Here is a 7,229-nt window from a genome sequence, read left to right as displayed (position 1 = left end):
AATTCAAAGTTGATGTTCTAAACTAGTGGAAGTCGAGCAATTCACGGTCGGTAATTTTATACACATAAATTTCAATGAGTCATTTTCGAAGGGAAAAAGACATGCTATGGCTAGTATTGAATACAATTTAACGGATGAAGATGTTTCCGAATTTTGGGAAATCAAAAAAAATTTTATCAAAATTTTCTATAGCCATTTACTGCTGACAATTACTTGTAATATTAAAATTCGAAACGAAAGTTTGGATGTTCGGATGTTCGGATGTTCAGAAAGTGACGTCACCCAAATTTTTTTTTTCTCTTGACGTCATCGATCTATAGTAATCAGCTAGCCGAATTCCTCAGTCTGGAAACAACCGCACAGTAGAGAGGACGTATGAGAATCGCGCTCCGCAGATTTCGAGTACCGGGTTCTCTAACTCCTGGATCCTGCGCTCCGGTCCGCTTCCTGGTGCAACTCGACTTCCAGGACAAGCGCTCCGTGGTTCCTGCGCTCCATGTCCACTACCTGGTGAAACTCGAGTTCCAGGACAAGCGCTCCGTAGTTTCTGCGCTCAAGGTACGCTACCTGGTGAAACTCGACTTCCAGGACAAGCGCTCCGTGGTTCCTGCGCTCCATGTCCACTACCTGGTGAAACTCGAGTTCCAGGACCAGCGCTCCATAGTTTCTGCGCTCAAGGTACGCTACCTGGTGAAACTTGACTTCCAGAACAGGCGCTAAGTGGTTTCTGACCTCCAGGTACGCACCTTGTGAAACTCGAGTTCCAGGACAAGCGCTCCGTAGTTTCTGCGGTCAAGGTACGCTACCTGGTGAAACTCGAGTTCCAGGTCAAGCGCTCCGTAGTTTCTGCGCTCAAGGTACGCTACCTGGTGAAACTCGACTTCCAGGACAAGCGCTCCGTGGTTCCTGCGCTCCATGTCCACTACCGGTGAAACTCGAGTTCCAGGTCAAGCGCTCCGTAGTTTCTGCGCTCAAGGTACGCTACCTGGTGAAACTCGACTTCCAGGACAAGCGCTCCGTGGTTCCTGCGCTCCATGTCCACTACCTGGTGAAATTCGAGTTCCAGGACCAGCGCTCCATAGTTTCTGCGCTCAAGGTACGCTACCTGGTGAAACTTGACTTCCAGAACAGGCGCCAAGTGGTTTCTGAGCTCCAGGTACGCACTTGGTGAAACTCGAGTTCCAGGACAAGCGCTCCGTAGTTTCTGCGGTCAAGGTACGCTACCTGGTGAAACTCGAGTTCCAGGTCAAGCGCTCCGTAGTTTCTGCGCTCAAGGTACGCTACCTGGTGAAACTTGACTTCCAGAACAGGCGCTCCGTGGTTTCTGCGCTCCAGGTACGCACCTGGTGAAACTAGTGTTCCAGGACAAGCGCTCCGTAGTTTCTGCGCTTCAGGTCCGCTACCTAATGAAACTCGACTTCCAGGACAAGCGCTCCGTGGTTCCTGTGCTCCAGGTCCGCTACCTGGTGAAACTCGACTTCCAAGACAAGCGCTCCGTAGTTCTGGCTGTTCAGGTCCTTGACTTGGTAACTTTTGACCTTCTGGACTAATTTTCAAGTTTACAAGTTTGATTATTGAAAATATCATGTTTTGTACTATCAAAGCAATATGCATGCGTCAAATGAAAGTTTGATTCCGAAAAAAAACTGAACGACCAGGATCAACAAATTGCAATTGGTGAGTAGTTCGCATAGTATACATAGGAATACTTGACAATAACGTCGTTAAATTAGAGCTAAAATTGCTATGCGTGGTGTTTGAAATCTGTTAGCACTTAGCTGATTGTTCTGTGGTATTTTTTGACAAAATTTATTGTCATGAAATCACAATACGTTATACTTACATGAATGTGTAAACGTAATTTTTAACATTATATAGAAAAAATCTTACGAGCAGATTCGGTTTGCGTCACATTCACAAAGACAGTATTCATTCTGTATACTGTGAAGCAAATACCAGAATTTTTGGGGAGTCCATCGTGCCCCAGTCTTCCCTACAACTGTGTCATATGGTAAAACACTGACAACTAGTAAGGTAGCGCACGAGATCGAATTGAAATCACATTGATCAAAACAATGCTAATCTATTCGAGTAATCCCAGTATTACTAAAATGCTATAAAAATCTAAGGCATTACGGAAACTCGCTTAACGGGTATGAAAATCCAAAAGTGATAACGGAGACTTGCAACCACGGTGTATAAAGAGTTTTAAATATGTTTTACCAAACGAACATTCAAAGTATCATAAAACTTCGATGTATACAGGCATCTCGGCCATGCCGAAAGTAGTAAAACTGTATTTTTTTACGTCCGAGATACGAAATCCCCTTAAATGGTCCATGAGTAGCAACATTGTTCCTCGATCCAAGCATGGAATATTCATGCGGTCCGTTGACCAGAATTATTAACTTCGTTTTGCCCGACGAGTGTATAATACGTGTACGTACATAACAAAAGCCTTGGTTCCATGGAAAATTTTATTGTCACCGGACGCCTTTTTCCCCCCAACTCGCTATTTCTAAAAAAAAAGGTATAAAGCGAAGTTGAAACAATGCGTGGATTAAAAACAGTAACATTATTCGCGCTACGGACGTAATCCTCCAGCGGCCACATTGCACTGCGCGGAATGATATTTATTACGTGGTCGTTTATATATAAGCTGGCCCGTTGGAATGAAAACAAAGGCATATTTTTCCGAGGTCTTAAAACAACGCTCGGCAATGGATATCTGACTCAACTTGTAATTGCTTTGCTTACGATTATGGGTAAGTTTTGTGGCCTACCTTTTTGGAACTGCACGTAGAATGGGGGTGTGCCCTTGTTTAGATAAAAAATGCCTAGGCTAAGATTTCAATCGATATAATTGACATGTTGACATTTTACGATTCACACAACATACACCGAGAAACATTTCATTTGTTCTAGTAACTAGAAAAATTCAGTAAAACAGCTGTCGTTAAAAAAACTGTTTGAATGTTGTTGGAATTACGAAAAACGAGATACACGTAACCATTTTGCGCTATTGTGGATCCTTTTTTAGTAATTGCAACGCAAAATTAGTTTGTTCGGTTTACTCTACTTTTTTAGTTAAATAAGGCTTTAACCTCAATTTATTGTTGCACAAGTATTAAATTTTCGCAACAGCCACAAAAAAATATAGTAACAGTGATACTCTACCGGGTATGGCGGGTAACGGCAGTGATTATTATTATTATTATTATTATTATTATTATTATTATTATTATTATTATTATTATTGTTATTGTTATTATTATTATTATTATTATTATTATTATTGATCGTAATGAGAATGAATAGTAACGGATACTTGACTTTCTGGTAACAGCTACAAAACTAATTTTCATTTCGTACCTAGAACTATGTTTTTCGATTGTGGTAAGAAATGAAAATAGTTAAGGACTGAGCGGTAACCGGAACTAAAAATTTCTCTCAGTGTAAAAGTTTATCGATTTTCACTGATTTTATGATTTCATCGGAATCTATTCCTCAAGAAACATCCAAGGCCGCGGAAATAACGATTTCGATGTACCGTTTTGTAGATATTCATCCGTGATTTCGACAAGGACATCGCCTTAAGAGTGAAAACTTTTTGGCATAGATTCAAATTTTTTTTCTCCTCGTTGTTCGTCCCCTTTACGGTCTCTTCCCGCAGTCATCATTGTCTCTTTTGAAAAACACGATGAACGAAGTAAAAAATAAAATCAAACGTAAACCGAGGAACGCGAGGGTAGAGTGAAAAAAACCGATACGCCCAACGCGATTCCACTTAGTATAAGCCCTGCCAAGTTCCATATAAACGGCAACATAGACTTATTACCATAAAGCGAGCTTTTCACAGCCCGAGCTTTTATGTTTGTTTTAAAATATTTCGGGTTTATGAACGCGCTATAGGGGTGCATAAATTATACGGTATACAACGCGGGAAGAAGACAAAAGGGGGAACCACCGAAAATGACAACCTACTGTTCCCCCTAAAATACTAGCGTAATCTGCAGGTAAAATATACATCTCAGAAGTGCAAAGTATGGGTCTACACCTTCACCGACACCCACACAGATGTGTATAGGCGCAGCTGTTCTCGTCGACGTTGATATCTCGAATATATATCCTTTGCCGAAGACTTTCAACCGTTTCTTCCAATTCTTCTCCCGACTCATCCACCCACCTTCCCAGACCGCTACATAATTCAATAGAGATACACGGTGGCCAGATTGTACTCGACACTCCGCTCCTCGGATTACACGATATCTACATGATGCTGCGGAGCAAAAAATCTCTAATCTTTAAGAATAACCACGTGACGAGTCTAGCCTGGTAGTTTTAAAGAAAGCTGAAAAAGCATTTGGTCTGATGCAAGGATCACCTTGTTCAGTCTTCGTAATTGTATCGAAAAAATTGTATCTACCAAGGATTAATCGCGCACTTACGATTCCTTGTTTTACAATTGATGGATTAATCTACGAACCGAAAAAACCAATGATTGAGCGGGCTGTTTTGTTATTATTTTTTTTATTATTATTCAGTTACCTAGTGGTGAAAACAATAATGAGGTTACACCACCCTGAGAGGCTAGAATAAAACTCAGTATTCACGAATATTTTGTAGCTAAACTAATTCATATTTTTTATTTCTATCTTTACACACTTTTAGTACATATTTTTAGCTTCCTTAATGTATTTTATGCATCTAAAAATATTGATAATTGATGGAGATACATTCAAGTTTTTTTTCCACCTCCAATCTGCGGGAATCCTAACAGCCTCACGGTTGATCTTAAGCACAACAGAATAAAAATATTTTGTTAAGTCGGATCAAATACACGGCGCTACATAGGAGTTTCTGTAAAAAATGGATTTTTGGTATCACGGAGAAATGTACATTTGTTTTACTCATCAAATTTCTACTTAAAAGCATTGATCAAACAAAAACGCTCAAAATTAAAAAAAAAATCCTACGTACGGATTAAAAGGATTATGTTACAAATGTGTGGTACAAATTTCAAATCAAACTGAATAGCTGTTGTTGAGTAAAATTTCCCGCAAATTCAAAAAATGTCGTTTCGAGAAAAACGCGTTTAAGGTTTTGACGCGGCTTCAACAGTATAAAACATTGAAAATTTGTGGCTTACCTTGTTGTATAGTTGACCGGCGATTCCTGCTCCATACTGGGGTCCTGCTTCAGCAAGTTTCTGGTCCTCGAGAAATAATCTTGACTTTCTCCGAGCTGTTCTGGCCTCTTTTGTAGTGTCTTGCGCGGGTTTTTCAGCAAGCGATATACGGTGGTTGCCTTCGTCATTACAGATGTCATAACAATTACTTAGGATGGTTATGTTTAATACGTGTAATATTAAAAAGGTATTACTGTAGCAATCATTATAAATACATGTAGCGAACTCATATTCCATATCATAGCGTTTATGCTTTCGTTACAGTTTTGATTATATCCTCCTAAACACCGTTTCAGCAAAGCTCAGTCAGCGAGAGCTTCGCAAACAGGGCAAATTGCTTTTTGCACGTGTGTATGAAATTCAGATTTATGCTGATATTCGTGAAGATTTGCTTGTGCCCTTGAAGGACGCATACGGAGCACTGCACAGTGCGGTAGAAACAAATCAAATTTTAGAAGGCCGGTATTTTTCCCTTAAAATTCAATATTTTCTAGAGGTATGATTTATGCATATAAGTAGGTGGTCAACACGTCCGGTGGAGTTTTTAGAATCGGATTTTCAAAAAGTTGAAGGTGATGGGACCCCTTTACGTAAAATACTAATTGGACGATTGATCAAAGAATCGATCAATCGATTTATTAAAAATATATTTACATTTAAAATCCATCGGAGTCGACGATTAATCGTACTTCCTAGTACAACAAAGATGTCTTATAAATACAGACGTGGAAACCTCGGTAGGTAATTTTATACAGTTACTTAATCTTATCTAACAGTTATATTTTGTGTTTGATCTTTAAAAAACAATAACCAAAAGAAAAAAAAAAAAAAAAACAACATGATTGCCACCTAAAATCAGATGCCGTAATCTATTTATTCGAAGCACAAAGTATGCCAAGAAAATTTTCCTACGTTTCGAATTCTCATTACCAGTATCTATCAAGTGAGAATTCGTGCGTGCGAATTTATCGGACACACAATGAGCACGCTACCGTATAAAATAGGAGCGGGTTTCACGCCCTTTTCACGAAGTATATGCGTAGCTCCGGCGATAGAGCTTGGAAAATAATCCGTGCGCGGAGCGAAGAACACTAGCGAGTGGTAATATCTCAATTCTGAGTCGGAAGCTCCCCTGGCCGCCTAAATCACGCAGCTGCGTCCCCTCGTCCCTCGGTTTTATCGAATCGTGGGTGTCCGTGCGAGTGCGCGAATAGTCAGTTGATTATATATGCCAGTTGGAGTAGCACTTCGACTTGCCAATATCCGGTACTCGCACTGCAGACCCACTTGAGAGCCTGCGAGATATATGGAAGTTATACGGACTTCTTCACCTGGGTCGAGAAAAGGGTGGTCAATCCACCCACCGATGCAATTCGCGACAAAATTCACCCTCCGTGTTCGGTAGGAGTTTCAGGAAACTGAATACCCGAACACGCATGCGCCAAATCGTGTCACTTCATTGGCAAATTCGACAGAATCACATCGTGATTTTCGTCTGATTGTCAGGTTGACCAACTCAATTACGTGCAAATGTGGAAACATTTCACCAAGCGAAACAGTTCACGTTATTGTCAATAATTATTCTTCCTATTGATCGATTTTATTGTAAAAAACAAATTGTGAACTGGACAATTCGTTGTCAAAGTATAAATTTTCATAAGTCACCCACTTTCTCAACTGTCTACTCACGTACATTTGGGGACAATGAATCTGAGATGATCAATTGTTTACACTAGACAGTTATGTTGGCAACACAGAGAAACCTGCAGCGCCACAGTCGGCCGAACGCGAAACAAACTCAATCTCAATAAACATAACATAACCCGTGACCGTCGAATCTAGTCTTAAAATACCGCGGGGATAATGACTTGTTGGATTGACACGTCGACGACGGTCATGGGTTATATTATGTTTATTGAGATCGAGTTTGTTTCGCGATCGGCCGAAAATGGCGCTGTAGGTTTCTCTGTGTTGCCAACATAATTGTCTAGTGTCAAAAATTAGCCGTCTCAGATTCATTGTCCCCGAGTGTACCTATAAT

The sequence above is a fragment of the Neodiprion lecontei genome, chromosome 1, assembly GCF_021901455.1.
Source record: "Neodiprion lecontei isolate iyNeoLeco1 chromosome 1, iyNeoLeco1.1, whole genome shotgun sequence".
Classification (NCBI taxonomy): Eukaryota; Metazoa; Arthropoda; class Insecta; order Hymenoptera; family Diprionidae; genus Neodiprion; species Neodiprion lecontei.
The sequence above is the reverse complement of the archived record's forward strand: the minus strand, read 5'-3'. Positions refer to the sequence as shown.